This window comes from Chiloscyllium plagiosum, unplaced genomic scaffold, assembly GCF_037043375.1.
Source record: "Chiloscyllium plagiosum isolate Xiang-an unplaced genomic scaffold, Cpla_swu_hap1 HiC_scaffold_39, whole genome shotgun sequence".
Classification (NCBI taxonomy): domain Eukaryota; kingdom Metazoa; phylum Chordata; class Chondrichthyes; order Orectolobiformes; family Hemiscylliidae; genus Chiloscyllium; species Chiloscyllium plagiosum.
Genome location: NW_028270177.1, coordinates 55,770,413 through 55,792,393, shown reverse-complemented (window position 1 = coordinate 55,792,393; position 21,981 = coordinate 55,770,413).

Below are 21,981 nucleotides of genomic sequence, written 5' to 3'. Positions count from 1 at the left end.
CATGAGTTTTATAACCTTTTGATCTTTTCCTTATATCATTTGTGTTTAAGATTTTCCTGTCGCTTACACCTGATGAAGGAGCAGCACAATGAAACCTTGTGTTTACAAATAAACCCATTGGACTCGAATGGGTTTCATTTCATTTTTGACATTGTCCAACCGAGTCCAAATGAAACGGCTCCATATCATGACTTTTACTGGTTAGCTAATCCTCTCCCCTAGCAAGTAAATTGTTCCTAATCCCAAGTGTTTTTGTCTTGCATAATAATCTTTTGCGACACGTTACGCACTGATGTCTGGAAGTCCAGATATAATACATCTGTAGAACCCCCATTATCCACCTTGCTTGTTCCGTTTTTTTTAGTCAAATCATTCAAGCATGATTTATCCTTCCTAAATTACCCATAATATGTTGACTGTGCAGGATTGTGGCTTGACTTTGGAAATCTCCTGTTATTCATTCTGTCATAACGCATCCTAACAATCTTCAATCCCAATAATTTTCTCACCACTTATCATTCCCGAGTGAAGCTGGTTATTCGAAGTTCTTCCCTTTCTATAACCATTATGTTCCGTTTCACAATTCCTGTGTAACAGGCACAAGGCTGTAAAAGATCTGTTCCAATTGCTTTGTAAGAGGTATGTGTGGCTGATTGGACTCATTCTGTTCCTGCTTCACACACTCGCTGGGCGGAATGTCCTCCTGGTGTTCATACATTATAGTCTCAATGGACTTGCATGTCCTGCTTCTGTTCCTGATCAAGCCGTTCAAGATCTCAATGTTCTTCTCCTGTCGTTCAATCACAGTTTTGGGGACTTATGGAATCTCCCTGCTCAAAAATGCTACTTTTCAAGGGCTGAAATATGCAGGCAAGTTTTGTTGTCCACACTGGGTAGCTCAGTGGTTAGAACTGCTGTCTCACTGCACCAGCGATCCTAGTTCAATTTCAGTCTCCAGTTTCCTCCCACACTCCCAAGATATGCAGGTTAGGTGGATTGGCCAAGCTAAATTACCCATAATATCCGGGGATGTGGAAGCTAGGCGCATCAGTCATGGAAAATGCCAGGTTATAAAGATTGGGTGGGGTGGGTGGTGGGGATTAGATAGGATGATCGTCGGAGTATCAGTGTGTTGTCGATGGGTCAAATGGTCTGCTTCCACTCTGGAGAGATTCGATGATTAACACCTTTGTTGCAGAAGTCAGTTGAGGGAACAATCTTTGAGTTATGTACAATATCCTTTCCTCAGTGAGGAGATTACATCTGTACACACGACTCCAGATGTGATCTCACGAAGATCCTGTACAGCAGCAGTAGCACTTTACCAGCCTGCTATAAGGTTCCCACCCAGGTCAGAGCAGTCTCAGGTCTCTGGGGAATACACAGCATTGCTGAAAGATCATTGTCCTTCTCTACTACACCACTATAACGGGTGATCTGGAGAAAATCTTACAATGCCGCTTGAGAAGAACGGGTTAGATGTGGTGAGATAATATCCATGTTGAGATATGCCTCGCCAACCATCTCGCCTGAATCTACCATTAACCTCGCCAGAGCCCACGTCACTCAGATTCCACAGAATCTGTTGAGGTAATCTTAGAAACAGCAAGGAGAAGCAAACATTCATGAGAGTTACGTATCAAATTGAAAGCTGCAATACAAATGGTGGCTATGTTATAAAACAGGAAGTTAGACATACATATTTGTTGGTACTGCGGTAATAATGGGCAGCTTCAAGTTACATCTACCAATGTTTACCCAAGTGAATGTTAATGTTGAGTGTGTATGAACTGGGTTGCTTTAGTAGTATGTTGAGCACTGGGCTGTTGATCAGGAAATTTTGGAATTGGTGTTGTGTGATCAGAAGAGCAAATCGAATACTTTGCTCTTGAGATCGTTGGGGGAATAGTGATCTTAATATATTGAATTTTACATGACGTCTGAATGCAAGCAGTTCTTTTTCTTATATTACGGGTATATACCTGAGTTGTGCAAGCCATTAAGATACAAGAATAAAGTTGGCTTTAGTGAATTCGGAAAGTACATTAAAATGACTAAATGCTATTTACAGAAGCACTGTAAGGTCTGTAATATACATATATCCCTCCAAGGCATAATTCGCAAAAGTCAAAGGTGATTCAACGATGGTGAACAAAAGAAGTTAAAAATTATATTAGATCGAAGAAAGTGCCTTGGAAAGGGTCATATATTGTGCATTCATTGAACTTTTGGGCACAACAAAAGAGGACTGATAAACTGATAAGTAAAGTTTAAAGAGAACAGCAATACAAACTAACCAGAAACAAAAAAGACTGACGACAAACCTCTATGAATATTTGAAAGGAAAATAAAAAACAAGGTCAAATGTGGAACAGTGAATGTGTGGACAGAATAATTTATTGCGAGAACAGAAAAATGATAGGGAAACTAAACAGTTATTTAATATCTGTGTTCATGGAGGAGGGTCCAGATTAACTCCCAGAAATACCAAGTGACCATGGGACTTGTGTAACTAAAGACTAAAATCAGTGACGTGTAGCATTTGAAAACATAACTCTATTGATCGGTCTGCCGGACCAAATGTACTTCATACCAGAATTTCAGAGAAAGTAGAAATAGACATAATAATTGCAATGGGAATCATTATATTTTTCCGTATTCAATTTGGAAAGTTATAAATGCATTCTAAGGATTTACAAAGTGAAGAAGAGGGAGAATGAACTACAGACCAGCTAACTTATTGTTAACAGTGGGGAATCTGTCGGAATTTATTATAAAGAATGTCATATTGGACACTTGGAAAGTTATAGCATAGTCTAGAGAATTATGCTCGATGTCTGAAAGGGACGGCAACATTTACCAAATTTTTGCTTGAAGATGTCTCTTGCCGATATAAACAATGGTCAACCAGTAGATGTGGTCTAGTTGGATATCAGGAGGATTGTTAAAGAATTCAAATAGTAAGTTATCCCTAAAACAATAAAGAAAATTGTATTGAGATGAACATATGCAAATCGGGGAAGGTAAAAGTTAAGTTTCCCTTTGTTTGAAGGGAATCAGAATATAGACGATAAAAGGCTCTGTGCTCTCTCTCCATGGATGATATATGATTCACCGTGATCTCCAACATGTGTTGGTTTCACTACAGATTCCAACTTCTGAAGTAACTTGCACCGACTAGGAGTAAAAATGTTCTGCACCAGTGACACAGAATGTTGGTTAGTCTGTACCTGGAGTATTGAGTACAGTTTTGATTTCCTGATCCAAGTAAATCATACTGATCTCATATACTGAATGGACATTTTCCAGATTAATCTCGGATGGCAATATTGTCCAATGAGGGAACTCCGCCTGTATGCTGTAGAGTTTCAGAGAATGAGAGGTGATCTAAATAAAACTTTCAAAATATCACTCAGAGGGATGTGACGAACATAGGGACATTGAAAGGTGTGAGCATGATTAGGGAGGATTTCAAGATATTCCACAAGAACATCAAGCAGAACAGAATAACCAGGGAACAATCACAGCCCATTAGAAACCAAGAGGGCAATCTATGTGCGAAGCTGGAAAACATTGATAGATTGTTACATGAGAGCTGTCCATCTGTTTTACTTGGGAGAATGAGGAGGCAGATACTTAGTTCAAGAAGATGGACTGGGAAGTTCTTAAACAGATTGATATAAAATGCGAGCAGGGATTGATGGTTTGGGCTGGTATAAAATTGGACAAGTCCCCAGGTCTGGATAAGTTGTTTCACAGGCTGCTGTTGGAGACAAGGGAGGAAAGGCACTGACTCAAAAGTTTAACTAGGATTCTGTCACATCGGAGGTGCTAGAGGACTGGAGCCTTTACAGGATGGGGTGGAGGTAGACCAGGGAACTGTAGATCAGTGAGTATCAGATCAGTGTCAAGATAACTACTAGGGAAAATAGGAAGGAGAAAATTGATCTTCATTTAGAGAGGTAATGTTTGATCAGGATCACCAGCATGAAGATATCAGAGGGAAGTCGTACCGAAAGAATTTTATTCTCCTGCACGCTTTTATAGGGAAAAAACTACCCAGGTAAGCTTCCGTTATACCTGCTTCCGGGTCCCGGCTGCCCCTCTGGTCTTCGTCACTTCCCCTTGCTGCACCCGTTCTTTCTGTGAAGAGAAGGAAAAAAAAACACCGCTGTCCGCTACCGGTCAGTAATGTTAAAACAAACTGTCTCACCTTAGCTGTAGCCTTTTGGTTTCCTTTAAACTCTGCTGCTGCTCGCACTCTTCCAGCACCACTAATCCAGAATCTGGTTTCCAGCATCTGCAGTCATTGTTTTTACCTCGAGTTCTATTACAGCCAACACATACCCTGGACTGCCCAAGTGTGCTGTAACTTTCTGATCATTTTTATTTCTGCCATTTGTAGTTCAATCCTGATTATGCTATTAACTTTTCAAATTGGACTGGAGTTTAATATTCTGGAGAAATGTCAAATAAATCACATTGATCACATTCTGCAGATCTTAGTCCATTACCCCGCATATTCCAGCATTTCAGTGACATCCATGTCCTGCCTGTGGGACAGGACATACAGGGATGGTGACGATGGTGTCTAGGACATTGTAAGCTATGATTCTGTGTGTATGACTGTGTCAGCTTGTTGATTGACTAGACTGCATTCCAGCTCACGCAATACGATGCTAGCAGGGTGAGACACTACAGTTGGAGCTCCTCTGTTCGCCAGTTCCTTTCCTTTCTGCTTTTTTTTAGAATTTCATTCTCTCTCACTCACCCCTTTGCAGAATCTGACACAACTGTCTCAACCTTTAATCAGGACAATTAAAAAAAATGTCTCGACGAGAAAACCAATGGAGGAAAATATATTATTCTTGCATCAACTGCATTTTTAAACAAAAACAATTCTGTTCAATAAACACTGTCTCATTTTTTCCTTCAATTCTATCAAGTGAGCTATTATATTTTGTCCCTCAGTTTACCGATCTTAATAAATATCCAATCAATTTCAGAGCAACATGCTGACAAAGTATTGAACCAATTTATCTGTTTAGGTTTTAGCATTAGTTATCAAGTCATTACCATTACAATAATTGCATAATAATTGGGTTGGGTAACAAGTATACTGAGGTTCACAATTTAATTTATTGACTGTTTGAAAAATGGTACAATATATCCTTTTTTCAGGATTCTAACAGTAATTGTTAAGGCATTTGCATGACAATAATTATAGTATACTTTAGTTTAGTCTTGCTAACAACTATAGTGAAGTTTATATCTGAATTTAATCCAATCTTTCCTAGTACCTATACAGTAATATAAAAATCCATATTATTTGCAATCAACACACCTACAAAAGAATCCATTATTGCTGATGCAATGCGCACTGTTAAAAATATGACTTTTGCTTATTTGAATGATCTGTGTAATCCCAGGCTTATAAATTTAGAAAAACATAATTACTTTTCCCTGCAACAATTCCTGTTCATTTTTGCAGATAGCACAGTCAAATAGCAAGATGAAATTTATCATTATTTGTAAGTATGCTAATAGAATTTTGAAAATCTATATGTTGCTAATATATAATAATTGTTCATTTCAATCCATAGAATATAGAACAGTACAGCACAGTACAGGCCTTTTATCCTACTCTAAAATCAAACTAACCAACATGCCCTTCATTTACTATTATCCATGTGCCTATCCAAGAGTCGCTTAGATGTCCCTGATGGATCTGAATCTACTACCACCACTGGCAGTGCAATCCACACACTCACCACTATCTGTAAAGAAACTATCTCTGACATCTCCCCACAACTTCCCCCATTCATCTTAAAATTATGCCACTTTGTGGGCAAAAGCCTTTCATTATCCATTCTATCTATGCCTCTCATCATCTTACACAAAACTATCAAGTAAACTATCATCCTCTTTCACTGCAATGACCAAAGCCTCAGCTCTGTCAACCTTTATTCAGAAGACATGCCTTCCAGTCCAGGCATCATCTTGATAAATCTCATCTGCACCTTCTCTAAAGCTTCCGTATCCTATGTCTAATGAGGTGATCAGAACACAACACAATATTCCAAGTGTAGTCTCATCAGGGATCCATAGAGGTGCAGCATAACCTCGTGGCTCTTAAACTCAATATCCCTGCTAATGAAAGCTAACACACTACGCACCGTCGAAATAACCATATCACCTTTGATGTCAGCTATGAGGGATGTGTGGACGTGCACCCCACGATCCCTCTGTTCCTCCACATTGTCAAGAATCCTGCATTTAATCTGAAAATATGCATTCAAATTTGAAATTCCAAAATGAATAACTTCACATTTTCCCAGGTTGAACTCCATCTGCCACTTCTCAGCCCAGCTCTGCATTATGTCAATGTCCTCTAGGAACCTACAGAAGCCCTCCACACTCTCCACAACTCCACCAACCCTCGTGACATTGGCAAACTTCCTAACCCACCCTTCCACTTCCTCATCCAAGTCATTTGTAAAAATCACAAAGAGCAGAGGTCCCAGAACTAATCCCTTCAGAACACCATTGGTCACCGTGCTCCAAGCTGAAAACTATCCATTTAATCACACCATGTCTTCTATGGGGTCAGACAATTTATTATCTAACCAGGCAGGTTTCCCGATATCCCATGCCTCATTACTTTCAAATAAGCCTACCATGGGGAACCTTATCAAACACCTTGCTACAATCCTTATACACCACATCCACTACTCTATCCTCACCAATGTGTTTGCCACAACTTCAACTAATTCAATGAGGCTTGTGAGGCATAACCTGCCGCTCACAAAGCCATGCTGACCATCTCAAATCAATCTATGCTTTTCCAAATAATCATAAATCCTGTCGCTCAGAATCCTCTCCAATAATTTGCCGACAACTAATGTAAGACTGACTCATCGATGATTCCCAGGATTATCTTTAATGCCTTTCTTGAATAAGGGAATAACGTTTGCCACCCTCCAATCATCTGGTATGACTTCAGTGAACAGTGAGGATGCAAATATCATTGCCAAAACACAGTATCCACTTGCCTCCCTCTCATAACAACCAAAGTTATATCCTTTCTGGCCCAGGGGACTTATCTATCCCCATGATTTTTAAATATTTTCAGCACAGTCTCTGTCTTAACATCGACCAGTTCGACCATATCAGCCTTTTTCACATTGTCCTCACAAGGAACAAGGTCCCACTCACTCGTGAATACTGAAGCAAAGTACTTATTAAAAACATCCCCTATCGCTCAGACTCCTGGCACAAGTTTGCTTCACTGTAAGGGGTATAAATGTGGAATTATGTCTCAACAATGAATTAATGTAAAGATATTGCAGTGTACAATCACTCGACTACTTTGAATATTGAACTGTATTTTAACTGAGAAAACACGGGTGAATTGATTTGATTATATTTCACTTCATGCTAATGTTTATTGTATTTCGAACCACAATAAGAGTTTCCTTTTAACAGATATGAAACTTACTTAAATGAATCACACGTTTATGTGAAGAAAATAGAATTAACATCTGCTCGTTCCTTCCTTTATCGATGACTGTTCATTTTGAAATTGTGGAAGTTGTACATTGTTGAAAGGAAGGGAACTTGTCTTCGGCTGAATATTCACATTGAATGACTGATGCATTTTTAAAATTAAAGTACAATGATCACGCAGTTTTGTCAATTTGTCTTTCAAATAATTGTCATGAGATTCCTCTTTATTTAAGACTATTATTCATTTATTCTATTGTTATTGTAAAATATTGTTTAATTTCCAGTCCATTACACACAGAAACTACCTAATTAATTCCCATTCGAATTACTATAATAAACTGCTGATTAGTTTTCATTTGTGTAACCACTTTTAACATAATATTGCAGTACGGCCGTCCTGAGTGGGAACATTATGAAAGGAGCCTGTGGAGCTGTGGCAGTGTCTCTATTACTAGACCCGTGGGAAGGTTTCAAATCACATCTTCACCTGAAATATATCAAGAGCTATCTGAATGGCGATTACAGAGTACCTAAGCACAGACTGAATTGCTTTTCAATCCAACATTAGATGTGCTTTTATCTATTATATGAATAATCACAAAATCTGATACTTATTTGTGACAGGTTACCAAGAAATATGTGTTGGAAAATTCGCTTTAGCCACTTTGCTTTTACAAAAGACTTATATCTGTCCCTGTTTTCTCTAACTGAAAGAACTCTGAAGAGGATTTTCACTTTTACGAAAAAAGGGGAGGTGTTTCCCATATAAATTAATGCTTCTTCGATCTACGCCTTTTCAGTTTATGTAAGGTTTCATAATAACGCTCTAATTTCGGATAGTGGGGATACCTGTATCTAATTCTCTCGCTTATATGTTCCTGGAGAATATTTGAAAATGTTGCAGAATTAAAGATTACGATGTCGAAGTAATGAGATTGATCTTTTTTTTGTTGCAAAGGGGCAAGTCCTAAAAATTGAAACTCATTAAACATTATTCTCTCGTACTATATATTTGAAATAAAGTTGATATCTTCTTCAGTAAACTAACAAATGCTCCCACCTATTACTTATCAGTCAGCTGATTACCTACTTTGTAACCAAATGTTGTGATTCATCAAAATATTACTCTGTCCTTTGATCAAAGTGAATTTGTGATTGTTGTTCAGTTTATGAATTGTCAGAAACTTGTTTTTATTTTTCCATTCACCTGTTCATTTTGACCGTAAGATTGAAATGCGTTGAAAATATTGGAGTTTATTCATTTAAAAATAAGGTTTGCACATCTCTCACATATCTCACTTCTTATATTATCATTCAAGAATGTTTTCTGGTGTAATTCTAGTAAATTTCAAACATTTGTTGGCTTCAAACAGTAATCAATCTGTTGTTAATGTTTCAGCTGTTACATTGACATTGATTAGGTACTCATTCAGAGATCTCAACTGACAATTATAAACTACTTGCAGGATTATTGAATTGAGAAAAAGATACAGACGTGGAAACATTGTTTAGCAGGAATTGCTTTTTCATTCAAATGTGTAGGCTGTTCAAGAATTCTATATTGCCTTCCATTGGTATTCTTGTCGAGAATGCAAATTTATAATTCATGTGAATTTTAATATGTTCTGTATTTTGAGATTTGTATCAGATTTAAGCAGAAAAAGAGGAGCAATTAACATGAAAACTTCAGTGAGTAGAAAGCACGGTAAATTAAATTGACAGAGGTAACTTTTAGTACTGTCTCTGAATATTCAGTCAAATATTTCTAATGTCAAAAGAGCGAGGTGCCGGAAAAGCACAGCAGGTTAGGCAGCATTCGAGGAGAAGCAGAATCGACGTTTTGGGCATAAGCCCTTCATCAGGAATCTTTTCTGATGATGGCCTAATGCCCGACAGGTTGCTACTCCTGCTCTTTGGATGTGCCTGCCCTTTTCCAATGCTACAGCTTTCCTCACTTTCTCCAAATATGTTTAATGAACACGAACTGAAAATGTTCGCATCAGCAGTTGAACAAGATCAAATTAACACATTTTTTGCAATATTTATAGTGAAAACTTGTTTTCGAACAGGCAACAAATCAGATCGAACAACTTCTCTTGCCGTTAGAACTCTTGGCCATTCAGAATAAAGAATAACTATGCTTTGAACAACCAGTATGGTGTATAACGACTGAACTGAAATACCAGAGGGACAACGATTGCATTTTTTGAAGGGAATGATAACCAGATCCTTCCTGTGATAGTGGGAATTGATCTCAGGAACAATAAGATATTTACCGTGATTATTCCACTGAACAGTAATTAGATGATCATGAAGATCTTTGTGTTGCTTTATGTGCAGTGTTTTGCTTGGACATTGATTTCAGTAACATTGAGATATTTTACAAGATTTACAATTGACAGTTAAAGATAAGTTTTAAATGCAACATTTTTAAAAAAAAATGTCAGTTTTGTTTAGCGAAACACAATTCTAAGTTTACGGAATCCCTACTGTGTGGAAACAGGCCATTTGGCCCAACAAGTCTACACTGACGTTCCAAAGAATAATCCAATCAGCACCATTCTGCTCTCAGATTCCTGGAAATTTACCCCTGACTAATGCACATAACCTACACATCCCTGAACAGAGCGTGCAGCTTAGCATGGCCAATTTACCTAACCTGCATATCTTTGGATTGTGAGAGAAAACCAGAACATGCAAACCCCACACAAACATGTGGCCGAGGATGGAATCAAACCCAAGTGCATAACACTGTAAGACACGAGTGCTAACCATTGATCCTCTGTTCTCAATGCCCAGCCCCCATGTTCAAGAGGTCTATGTAGTTGTTCATTGGTTCTTTTGTCCAGATAGTAATTTATAATTCATATTGCTTTTATTGTGCCCGGAATTTTGAGACTTGTCTCAAAAGTAAGAAGAAAACGAGGAGCAATTAATATGAGAACTTGAGAGAATAGAAAGCACAGTAAATTTCTTGAATGACAGTCTGTGAGGAACGAAGCTCACTCACTTCAATAATTTCAGCCCAAGACAACATCTGAAGCAATCAGTTTGTTTATTAGACGCTTGGAAGTGTGGTTCCTTGAATAAGGCACACAGAGTTTAGCAAATAAATATCTTATATAGGACTCACTACTCCAAACCCGGAGCCCATTACTATTGTTTCTTGCTTGCCTTATCCGGCCTTGTGCTTAACAAATTACAAGTTTTACTTGTCCATTTCACCACATCCTGCTGTGGTCCATTGTTAGGTATATCCTCCATCACTGCTATCTAAATCCCCCACTTGTGACATTTCTTCCCTTTCCCCAACCATATTGATTCTAATGACCTTTTAATTGAGGTTTGTTTTTGTGTTTTTGTAAAAATGGGAAACAGATGCTTATAACTATTGCTTGTACAAGCATATCTGGGTAACCTACATCCTCACAGCACCTTATCTCGTTGTCTGTAACATCTACCATTGTTTGCCGGCACGTTTCATTCTTGTATGCACATGTTAGCTATTGCAAAAACAATTATATATTTCCTTCACATAGTTTTCATTCTTGTTGACTCAGCTCTTGGTTGAAACAATTACACACTGGTGTGAGTGCATTTACATTACATAAATAATTATGATTGCAGAAGTGACACTACTTTACCTATATCCCAAAATTTCCCCCTTTTCCTTTAATTATCATTTGTTATCTTCTGCATTTTTCTGTTAAGCATTGCCCCCAAAATTCGCAGGCATCATTCTGGAGATTTCATCCATCTTGGTCTCACTCATCCCCTCATTATTTAATCGACAATGTTCCTCTGCCTGATTCTTTTTTAGGGGTATCTGTTTTATTAAGGTTGTCTAAATCAGTCTTTGAGTGAGTCCTCGTATACAGGGCATGATACAACAGCCAATGGCTACCAACACCCTGGCTACTGCTATCAGGGAAGTAAGGATAGAAACCACCACCCCTTCCATTTTCCAAAACATGATTCACGCCATCCCGTGAGAGATGTGTCTTCTCCTGAATTCTCAGCCAGTTCCTCTACTAAGGTAGTCAATTACCTTAAAGCCCGAGTAATTGAACCATCAGGTGCAGTGTTATTAGGAATAAAGTTGCAACAGCTTCCTCTGAATATCTCTCTCAAACACGCACACACACTCACACACACATTTTTTTTTCCGCTAAAATCATATCAAGGGCCATTCTGTTTTCCCATGCCATCCTACTTGTCGCATCAAGCTGTTCTGATATTCCTTTAACCGCATCTCTTGCATAATTTATAAATCGCTTTTGATTATAGAAAATGTAATTTATCCAATGTACATTTTTATTAATGGTTGCCTACCAAAGGAGAGCTGACTCAAAGCCTTATGCAATCTGATGACGAGCCTTGAACTCATCAGGTACCCTCCTAGGGACTCCTACACAATCGAGATAAATCCTGTCAAATTGCTTTTATTGTGCAGTGTCTAACAGTGATCTCTTACTCCTTCCCTTTTTCCCTACTACCTTTTCCTTCTCAAATGCCAGGGTAAATGGAATTAACAATTGTACAATTGCACACATTCCAGTCCAATCCGGTGGTAGAGTGAGTCTCAATATTTTGTCTCCACTGTACCACCACAGATCCGTTCGGGGAGCCTTTGGTGCTGAGTAGTTCCCTCCCTTGTCCGTTTCGGTGACATTCTTAATCTCTGTACATACTTTTAGCTCCCCCCAAATCTCTAGACTGACTTGTACCTCGTCCATGCACACACGTTGTGTGATTTCCGACTGCAGCTGAAAACGTCGGGGGTGGGGGTTGCTTTTCAATCTTTCTTCTCCAAGGGTCCGAACATCAGAGATGAGGAGATACAATTCCTATCATTCCATGCAGTCTTATCCTGTTACAGGGCTATTATTCATTTCATGCCCTTCCTGTCTCACTTACACCCGAATGGAAAGGGAACCACCTGGGCCACTGGCAATTGTTCTTGTTCAGACTTTTTACAGTATACTTTACCCATCCAAACCAGGCGTTTGCATCCCCGTACCCAGTTTCTATTTCGATAGTCTGTTTCAAGTCCTTTATCTCTATAATGTTTACTAGTTTAGGATCATCGGGAGGGGTGAAAGGTTGTATCTTATTATACAGTAGTTCTGGTCGTTTTCCCTTTCCTACGCTAATTTGAAAACAACAGCCCAAGAAATAATTCCCGTTTGCTTACATTTCTGTCCCAAATGTTTCATCTAATTGTATCTCATAGGTGACCCACCCCGACCCCGAGAATTGCTTTGTGCCATGTGGTTTTCTTTATTGGGTATATTGGGTTACGCTCTTTATCGGGACAATCAAGAGGTGATCAGAAGGTGGCCCTGTGTATTGTGACAAGACTATTATACCAAGTACCATCCCCAAAGGACTTAAGATGTATCTCTGAGCAGCGGTACTGTCTCTGATTATCTACATCCCCACAATTTACTAAGCTACACGCATCAGGTCTATTACTTGCGGATTATCAGACTCAGGGACCGTTAATAACACATATGAAAATTATATTTGACAAAATCCCAATATTAAGAGAGCTAGCATCATAACTCTAAGCATCCCCAGCATTCTAAAAACTGTGCTGAAGCACAAAAATACTTAATACACAATCCAACAGAAATAATCCCGCGCTTGCGTCGCCACTGTATAATCAGTTACTCTAAGTCTCTTCAGTCTGAGTTTCAGCGGGTCTTGCGTTGATTCGGCTGTCCAGACATCTTCCTCAACTGGAGATTTCACTGGCCCTTTGATCCGAGTGTAGTCAGTCCAGCCTTTCTCCGCTGTCCTTATTGTCGTTTCGGTTATCAAAGGATCCTGATACAGCCCATCTCAGTCCGGCAGCAATTTAGTCTCTGTCCATGATTTTGCTGAGACCCAATCTCCTGGCCTCATGGGATAAACGGTGAATTTAAGGGGCGGAGTCTGTGCCAATAAACTCTGTTTCCTGAGGAGAGACAAAGAGGCGGACAAGCCCAGTATATATTTCTTTAGAACAAATCTTTAGTTTTGGGAATTGTCAATTCTCCGTTCATTCCCAGATCAGGTAATCCAAATATGATTTCACAGGGTTTAGTCCCAAATCTTTCCTTGGGGCTGTTCGTACTCACAAGAGAGTTATAGGTAAACATTTGGTTTCTATTATCAATTTAGAGAGCTGTCGTTTGAGTGTTTGGTTCATTCTCTCAAACCTTCCTGATGATGGTGTGTGCTAGGGAGCATGGAACTCCCAGGAAATTCCCAACACTTTCATTATCTCCTGTAACAGTTTAGGGGTAAAATGAGTTCCTTGGTTGGAATCTATACGGTTCACTAGCCCATATCGGGGAAAAAAATGCTCTAATATTGTTTCAGACACCCCACTCGCAGTGCCAGTAGCTAGGGGGTGTGCCTCAACCCAACCAGATAGATGATCTACTATGACCAGCATATATTTTAGTCTTCCTACTCTGGGTAGTTCAGTATAATCTACTTGTATACTCTGGAAGGTTCTCAATCCCGGATCTCTTCCTCCCGGGGTCTGTTTTCTCAAGACTTCCTTATTTACCTTTGTGCATATTATACATCCCTCACATATTTGTTTAGCATTTGTATGTATTCCTTTACATCCATATTCCCTAAGAACTAAATCACACAATGCGTGTACTCCCCAATGGCTGCCTTGATATGGGACAGCCATAATTTCTCGTATCATCATTTTGTTTAACATTTCCCTTCCATCAGGTAACATCCATTGCCCGTCTGCTGTTTTTTTGTAGCCCCTAAATCTTTCAATTCTTTTTCTTCTCTTTCTGTAAATATAGGAGCTTCCGGCGATCAGGGACAGCAGGTATTAGGGAATGAATCAGCACTCCCTTTGGGTCTAGGCCTTATTCCTTAGCCACTTTATCGGCTAATCTATTCCCCCTAACTTCTGGTTCATTTCCTTTCTGATGACCATTTACATGCACTACCGCTATTTCTCGGGGGAGTAATAGGGACTCCAAGACCCGTTTAATCAGCTCCTCATGTGCTAATTCCTTCCCCCGGCTATTGATCACTCCTCTTTCCTGTCATATCTTTCCAAAAGTGTGCACAATACCAAATGCATATTTGAGTCACTGTATGGTGCTCCCTCTTTATTTTCAAACGACCTAAAGGCTCTTTCCAATGCGAAGAGTTCGCAGGTCTGAGCTGACCACCCATTTGGCAACCTTCCTGCCTCTACCACCCTACCTTTCGTACCGTCTACAACTGCATACTCATTATGTCTTTTCCCTTCAGTCACCCGGGATGATTCGTCTATAAAAAGTCAGGCCCCTGCATGAAGTGGAACATCTCTCAGGTCCATGCGGACCTTAGTTTGGTATTCTATAACGTCAAGGCAGTTGTGCCCTTGATTCTGAGGAGATTCTCCTTCCCCTTTCCAAAGAAAAGCAGCTGGATTTAAACAATTGTCTGTGACCAACACTAGATAATCCTTTTCTATTAAAATTGCCTCATATTTCAGAACTCGCGAGTCTGTCAACCATCGCCTAGCCTTTTGGTTTAGGATCGTTCTCACTTGGTGTGGGGTGCTTACTATTAGGGCTCCCCCAAATGTAAGTTTCCTGCTTTCCTCCACCAACAGTGCAGTGGCAGCGACGGTCTGAACACACTCAGGCCATCCCCGGGATACTGGATCCAATAGATTCGAAAGATATGCTACTGGCTGTTTCATTCCTCCCCACCTCTGGGTTAATACTTCCAAATCCGCTCCCTTATCTATGGTAGCAAAGAGCTGGAAAGATTTATCTCGAGAAGGTAAGGCTAACATGGTGCATGATTCAGATCTCTTTTGAATTCTTAAATAGTTCTTTTTCCTCTTCTTCACAACTCAGACACTTTGTTTCCTCCTCTAATAGTTTGAGATATAATTTCTTAGTCTGTTGAGCATAAGAATCAATCCACAATCAATATCCCGTTAAACCCAAAAAAGTACGTAATTCCTGTTTAGTCCTGGGCAGCGGAATCCCCACTGTTCCCTCTAACCGTTCCAGGCTTATCTTTCGCTTTCCCTCACTAAATGTCCCAAGTATTTCACTTCTCGCTCCACATATTGTATTTTGTTTTTAGATACTCGCAGTCCCTGCTGACCCAGGAAATTCAATTTTTCTTTAGTGGCTTCTACTACTCTTTCTCTTCTCTTTCCTGTTGCTAAGAGGTCGTTTACATACTGCAACAGTTCCCTTGGGGCTGTTAAATTTCTTCACGATTTGTTCTAACATCTGTCCAAATAAATTCAGAGATTGCATAAACCCCTGGGGGAGCGCAGTCCACCGGTATTGCTGTTTCCGTCCTGTCTTGGGATCTTCCCATTCAAAGGCAAAAAAATTCCTACTTTCCTCCGCTAAAGGGACAAGCCCAAAAGGCATCCTTTAAATCTCTCACACCAAACCATTTGTGGTTATGAGGGATCTTACTTAATAACGTATAGGGGTTTGGCACCACTGGGTACCTGACCTGTTCTATTCGATTCAATGTTCTCAAATCCTGCACCAATCGATACTTTCCATCAGATCTCTGCACTGGTAGAATTAGGATATTGTAAGGAGACATACATGGCTCCAACAGTCCATCTCTAGAACCTCAATTTCTGGCTGCAGTCTTCGTTTACCTTCTATGGAAATGGGATATTGTTCCTCATAAACAACGACCCCTTTCCTTTTTGAACTTATTTCTAGGGGACGGATCTGTACTTTTCCACGATTCCCTTCTCTAGCCCATATAATAGGATCTCCCTTTCTCTACACAGCTTCTGTCAACATTGCCATTTGTACAACTAATTCTTTTTCCTGAATTCAAATCTCCAGTCCTAAGAGGATAATTAAATCTCTCCCTAGTAAGTTACTTCCTATATCAGGGATATACAACTGTTCCCCTGTGACCCGATCCTTAGGACCTTCTATCATCATAGGTTCAAATACTGGAACAGTAAAACCTTCCCCTTTTACCCCTGAAACAGTAATTGACCGTGTCGACATTTCTACTTTCTTTGGTTTAAAATTCAGCGATGACCGTGCTTCCACCGTGTCTACTAGGAAGACTACCTCTTCACTACAGGGTCCCACCTTCAAGTTTATCAAGAGTTCCTGGTGGCTCCCCGGGGGCAGGAACCCCTAACACCCCTATTCTTCATTAAAATTCATAAGCCAAATTGCCCTTTCTTTCCTGTATAGATCAGGACACTCCCGCTTAAAATGCCCGAGTTTCTGCAATAATGGCATCCTGCCTGTGGAGACTTCCGTCTCTGCCCCTGTCGCCCGAACCCTCTATCAAATGCTCCCCCTTGTCCTCTCCCTCTCCCTCTTCCTCTCTGTCCTACATGCTGCCACCCACCGCTCCGGTTGCTCACTATTGGTTCCATTCTTTTCTTAACTACCTCATCAACCGTAGCTACCACCATTTTTACCTTCTGTTTTTTGTCTCCCATCCTCTCTCTTTACAAGCACTTTCTGTGCCACTCTTAACAATTCATCTTATGGTTTTTCGCACCACCCTTCTATCTTCTGTATCTTTCTCTGTATGTCTGGCCATGCTTTTGTCACAAAATGTACTTTCAAAAGACTGTGCCACTGGATCATCAGGGTTCATTCTCGAGTATTTCCGCATTGTGTCTCTTAATCTTTGCAAGAAAGCTGAGGGAGTCTCATCTTTCTCCTGTCTAACTTCAAAGGCTTTAGTCAAATTCTGCGACTTCGGAACTGCCTCTCTTATTCCTTTTAGAATCAGGTCTTTCAATTCCCTCATTTCTTCTCGATGCTCTGGGTTTTGATTTTCCGACTGGGGGTCTCTGAAGGGAAACTTCATCTCTCCCTGTCCAGCATCCCCATCTCCAATGGGGTGTTCCCTGTCCCATATTTTAATGTCTGCTCCTCGTATAAGTCCTCTTTCTTCCCCAGTAAATGGTATATACAAAGTAGACATTAACTCAGCCCACGTATACAGATTGTGCCCCAAAAACTGATCAATTTGTTCAGACAACCCAACGGATCCTCAACCAGGACCTTCATCTCCTTTTTGAATGTTCTGACCTCCCCACTGATGAGGGTGGCACTTACAAACCCAATCTCTTTGTCCCCTATTGATACCTCCTGAAGGGGATAATTTGTTACGTTTTTCCCTTTTTTTTCTGTTTTTGTTTTTCCCCCCTAGGCTTTGGTTTAGATACTCCGGAGGCCTCCTCTACGTCTACTTTATCTTTCCTTTCTTTTGTTGAGGATTGAGGGTAGGGAACAACAACATCCCGGTCCACCGCCCCTTCGTCCTCCTCATGTAAGTCATCCGTTCGCTGTCCCTGTGTGTCTGTCTCTCCTCCTCCCCCGTTTTCACCTAATCTGATTTTATGGAGTGTATGTGTGGGGGTGGGTGGGGAAGCAGCCAATAGGATCCCACGGGGCGGGGTGGGTCAGTGGGGGAATCTCTTATCTTTACTACCATCATTCCCAAACTGCCCTGCCAACAGGACGCATAGTCCGCCTCCTCTTGAATAAAAGGTTATTTTTTATTCACATACAAATCTAAATACTGACAGACCCAATCCTCGTCGGAACCATATTTTGGCCAGAAGACAGCCGGACAAAGGATTGGTTCTTTGGTCCATAATAAGCAACAATATTTAATCATTTTCTTTTTATCTTTTGACCTTGCACAATTATTGCTTGTTCATTCATGAAACATTCTCCCCAACGGACTTTCAGGAGGAATGTTTCCAGGGACTTTTTCTTCCTTTCCTCCGTGACAGTTACACTGCCTACCCCCCATTTCCCGGGCCCTCGCCTGTCACTCAGCGATTAAATACCCCTTTTCCCGGCCACCAAGGCAATACTTAAAAGCCATGTTTCTTACCTTGGTCTGTGCACAGAGTTGCCTGGCCCCTTTCACCGTATTTTCTATCGACCTCCTGTCACTGTCTGATTCAGATATCTCTCTTGTGGGATTCATACCAGTCGCCCAAGGGAGCGGACCAAACCTGGACACGAGACCACTCCTTAATTGGGAACGGGACGCATCTTTCCACTGTCCAGGGCCAGCCACTGCCCCCGGTGATGGAAAAACATCCCGGACAGCCCCCAATTGTGAGAAACAAAGCTCACTCACTTCAATAATTTCAGTCCCAGACAAAACCTGCATCAGTCGTGTCCTTTATTTTACTCTTGCAAGAGGGTGTGATGTCCACTGTCTACAACACACTAATGAATTCAACTAATACACGATATTTATGTAATTTGGTTCCTTTTTTTATCCCATTGATCCTCCCCGTTTACATCTTCCACTTCTCTAAGACCGACATCCATTACACCTGATTATATCATGCCTTATCCGGCCTTGTCTGTGCCAAAAATGATTATTTCTGGCCTCACAAGGCCGTTTGACCACATCCCGCTGTGGCCCATTGTTAGGTATAGTCTTTCTTCACCATTATCTACTCCCTCCATCTGTGCTTTCCCCAACCATACTGATCCTTTTGACCTTTTAATTGGGGTTTGTTCCTGTGTTTCTGTACAAGTGGGAAACAGATGTTTATAACTACTGCTTGTGCAAGCATATCTGGCTTAACCCCCTCCCCTCACAGCACCTTCTCTATTTGTCTGCAGCATCTATCATTCTTTACAGGCACATTTCAGCTAATACAAAAACAATTATGTATTTCCTTCACATAGTTTCCATTCTTGATGGCTCAGCTCTTGGTTGAAACAATTACACACTGGTGTGAGTTCATTTACCTTGCATAAGTAATTGTAATTGCAGAAGTAACACTACTTTACCTATATCCCACACTAGAGGTTGCCTAATGTGATGCCATTACTTAAATGATTTAAGATTTAATGGTGATAGGGAAATGCCAGTGAGCCTGATGTCAGCAGTGGGTAATTTGTTGGGGGGGGGGGATTATGAGGCATTGGATCTGCACGTATTTTGAAAGGTAATAACTGATTCGGGATCTTCAACATGGCTTTGTGCAAGCGATATTGTGTCTCACTAATTTGTCTGAGTTTTTTTGAAGAAGCGACTAAGAGGATTAATTGCGGCAGAAAGGTGTACATTGTCAATTTAGACTTTGGTAAGGCATTTAATAATGTTGTGCATGAGCATCTGGTTAACACGGTTGGTTCATATGAATCTATGGAGAACTAGACATATGGATATAAATTTTGTTCAAAGGTAGGAGACAGACGGTAGTGGTGGAGGGTTGCAATATACTGGCAAATGTTTGCAATGCTGGGCAGATAGTCCAGTTTAGAGAGTAATCCCTGAGCACGGTCTGCACAGCTCTCCATCCTGGCTGTTACCTTGTCCCAGTTTATGGTGTCAGGGCTGGTTCTGTGCGGTAGATTCAGACTTTGAGGCAATGGAAATTACAGCTGATCTGGCAATGTCTTTATTCAATGTTTGCATTCTTGTGAGTTGTCCCATCATTTTCTCCCTTCTCCGGTGACGTCCATTCCCATGCCTCCTTAATCATATTTTCTCGAAGTTATCAGTTTATTAATTATTTGTTTTTTTTTCATTCGGTATCTTTCCCTGGATTTGGTTTTTGGCTACCTCGTGTATCGAGTGCTGGCATTATGAAGCTCAAAATATATTGAAATGGTGTGTGTCGGGCTGATGTTCACTTTCTGCTGTGTCCCATGTGGTGTTCCATGTCGGGCAGGGGAATTCCAGTAGCTTTCACTCACGCCTTTGAAACTTGGTCTGTGCCTGTCCACTGAACACCTGTGTTTGTCCCTCTCAGCTGATCGTGCGGTCAGTTTCACGAGGAAGCACCTCGAATATTATGGTAAAGGAGCAGGCATCGAACTTGTAGCTCAGGGGCTTCTGACTGTCTCCTGTTATTGAAATGTTAGTGGACCTGCTGGGGATGGTTTGCGGAGACTGTGCTGTAAGCGACCTCAGACATTCAGGGAGGATTTGGTGACCCAACTCTCGATGGAGCATGAGGATTGTAGTTACAGCATCTGGATCTGCAACATGAATAACAATGTAGCAAAGGCTGCACAGAGGGGAAGCTCTGAAACCACGGAGTGAGTGTGTGGTGAAATGGATCTGTCAAATTTGTCTGTGTCTTAGTCTGGGCAAGCATACGTTCTCACTCTCGCCTTTACATACACTGATGCACACTCTCCCTTTCCGCTCCACACACACGCACATTCATAATCCTCCTGTCTCACATATGCACACGCACACTCTGCTCTGTCACACCCATGACCACATTCACTCTGTTTCCCTGCTGTACTCACATACACATACCTCCTTAGTCTCTCTCACTTATACACATTGTTTCTCTGCCCTTCACACAGACACCCTCCTTCACACACATATGCATGCACGTATAAATTTGTGGGGTGAAATTGCATGAGCACGTTTGCATTTGCAGATACACTTTATTTTGTTCCAAAAACATACAGTTTGGAGGCAGTCAGTCAATGCTGTATTTTATGAACTCGTACTTTAGGAACAAGCCCAATCTGACTCCAGGCGAAGACACAGACAGACTCCAAACAAGACCTCTCGCCAGAAATACATTGTCTGGCTGGAGGGGTCACCTCTTTTACATCAATACTGCCTGAAGGTATCTCCAGGCAGTGACCTGAAATAAATTCTGCGATTTGCATTTAAACAATCAAGACATGAACCTCAATTCTAAGTGATTAATGATTTAAGAGCCATCCTAGGTGCGTATCTTTCATGCGCATGAGTTGTACAATCCTTATAACTTCTCTGTTTAAGGTAGTCCTCTCTCTCTAACACTTAATGAAGGAGCAGCGCTATGGTAGCTTGTGTTTTCAAATAAACCCGTTGCACTAAAACCTACTGTCATGTGAATTTTGACCTTGTCAGACCCAGTCCCAGCGGCTCCATATCATAGCTTTTTATTGTTTAGCCAATCATATCTCTTAGCAAATAAATCTTTCCTTTCCCCATGTGATCTTCTCGTGCATATTAATGTTTTGTGAAGCACGGTACACACTGCTATCTGGAAATCCAGATATAATACATCTATGTGATCCCCATTATCCACGTTGTTTGTCAATTTTTAAGAAAGTTAGTCAAATCATTCAAACATGATTTATCCTTTATAAAGCTATGTTGACTGTGCTGGATTGTGTCTTGACTTTGAAAACATCCTGCTATTAATTCCTTCATAACGGATTCTAACAATTTGCCTTCATTACCAATAAATTTTTCATTACTTTTCATTCCCTAGAGAAGCTGGTTATTCTAAGTTCTTTGCTTTCCATAACCTCTACGTTTCCTTTCACAATTCCCATATGACAAGCACAAGACTGTAAAAGATCTGCTCCAATTGCTGTGTAAAAGGCATGAGTGGCTGATTGGACTCATTCTGTTCTTGCTTCACACACTTACTAGGCTGAATGTCCTCCTGCTGTCCCTATATTATAGTCTCGATGGTTTGTATGTTCTGTTCCTGTTCCTGTTCAT